Genomic DNA, 2,500 nt, shown 5'->3' with positions numbered 1-2,500 from the left:
ACCAACTTCAAACCCCCCTCCTCATATCCTGCAATCAATGTTTTAAAAGAAATTTTCGCTCCTTTCCCATCCCATAAAAAATCAACTAAAATCGTATTCATTTCAGATAAAACCCATTCTGGTACATCTAAAACGTTCATGACATGAATAAAAATTGACATCAGCAAGGAATTTACAACAATTACTTTCCCTTTTAATTTCAAAGCCCTCCCCCTCCACATATTTACTACCTTCCTAACTTTATTTATAACCCCACTCCATGTCAGATCCCTAGCTTCTTGTTCCTTCACCCCTAAAAACACACCTAACACCTTAAAATAATCATTTACCACCTTAAAAGGAAAAGTCCCCTCATTATTCTTCCCAACATACATTATTACTGACTTCTCCATATTCACTTTAGCTCCTGAGGCTTTCTCATATACTTTAAAACACTCCATCACCCTTTTAACACTTCCCTCATCTCTGACTGTAATTGTGGTATCGTCTGCATATTGATGAATTAAACTAAAACCTCCTTGCGGAGTCTCTACACAATTTATAAAATGATCTTTTTTAAGGTATGCCGCTAAGGGTTCTACCGATAAAACAAACAATAAAGCTGATAAAGGGCACCCCTGTCTCACTGACCTCTCAAGAATAAAAGAATCTGTTAAAACCCCATTACATTTAACCCTACTTTTAGCCTTTCTATATAATAATTTTATCCATCTTATTATACCATTTCCAAACCCATACTTTTCCAGTACCCTAAACATAAAATCATGTTCCACCCTGTCAAAAGCTTTATTAAAATCTATACTTAAAACAATCCCCCCCATCTTGTCACTATTCATTTTATTTATCACATCTCTAAGTGTAGTTATGGTATCTGCTATATCTCTTCCAGGCACACTATAATTTTGTGTAGGTGCTATAATATCATTTAAAACCATCTTCATCCTATTTGCCAGTATCTTAGCTAAAATCTTATAATCTGAGTTTAATAAACTAATTGGCCTATAATTTTCTAGTTTCAGTTTGCTCCCCTTATTTTTATATAAAATCGATATCAGCCCTGTCACCATGGAATCTGAAACAGTATCATTGTCTTCCATATATTGATATACTTCTAATAAAATAGGTGCTAAAATACTTTCATACATTTTATAAAACTCTGCAATTAGTCCATCTACTCCAGGACTTTTATTTATTTGTAAACCCTTAATTGCATCTTTCACTTCATCCATTGTTATCTTCCTATCACACATTTGCTTATCTTCAACACCAATTTGCACATCCACACTACTTAAAATCTCTTTTACACACCCCTCCTCCACCTCCCCTTTCTTAAATAAATCCTTATAAAAATTCTGTACAGTTTCTAATATTTCAACATAATCAATTACCACTTCACCCTTTACATTTTCAATCTCACTAATATATGATTTCATCTGTTTAGTTTTCTCTAAACCAAGAAAAAACGACGTACATTTCTCCCCTTCTAAAACATATTTTGCCCTACTTCTTATAATTGCACCCTTACACTTATCTATTTCACATTTGCTCAATTTTTCTTTTAAATCTAAAAACTTTTCAATAGTATAATCAGGATCACTATCACATTTCTTCATTTCTTCATTCAATTTTGTTCTTAAATAATTTTCTGCTCTTGTCATCCTACTCCTCTTCTTCCTTGCATATCTAATACTAAAAACTTTTATTTTTTCTTTAACATTTTCCCACCACTTGCACTTATCATTCCCTTTTTGCCTATCCTCCATTTCATCTTCTATCAAAGATTTAAGTTGTTTCCCGTATTCCTCATCACCTAGATACCCTGCATTCATACACCATATTCCCCCCCCTTTCCTTTCCTTATCTAACCCCACCGAAAATGTTAACCCAGCATGATCACTAAAAGTTGTAAAAATATATTTAATATCCTTCATAAAATTCCTTAACCCTTCATTTACTAAAACCAAATCTATCCGTGTCTGTTTCAATTCCCCTAAAACCACCTGCCTTCTAGAAAATTCTCTCTTATTCGGATTCTCCTCCCTCCATATATCAATTAAATTGTTTTCAACCATCATCTTCCTTAAAACCCCCCTAGATACGTCACTTCTAAAAATAGCTCCCCTTGTCATGTCTAGTCTATCCATTTTTACATTAAAATCCCCAACTAAAATACAGTTTCCCTTGCACCATTTCGCTAATTCTAAAAATAAATTCCTTCTCTCTATTTCATTATTCGGCGCATAAATATTTATAATCCTAAAAACCCTACTCATATATTCAAAGTCTAAAATTAAAATCCTCCCATTATTATCATTATATATCTTCTTCACATTTTCTACTACATCCTTCCTTATTAAAATTGCAACCCCACATGAATTCCCCCTACCATTGTTTACATAAATAAAATCCCTCCATATTTTCTGTACTTCTAAAACACACATATTATCCCAGTGCGTCTCTTGAATACATAAAATATCAGAATTCTTTATGTGTACTATTC

The sequence above is a fragment of the Salmo salar genome, chromosome 08 (genome assembly GCF_965601325.2).
Source record: "Salmo salar chromosome 08, fSalSal1, whole genome shotgun sequence".
Lineage (NCBI taxonomy): Eukaryota > Metazoa > Chordata > Actinopteri > Salmoniformes > Salmonidae > Salmo > Salmo salar.
Note: the sequence above shows the minus strand (reverse complement) of the source record.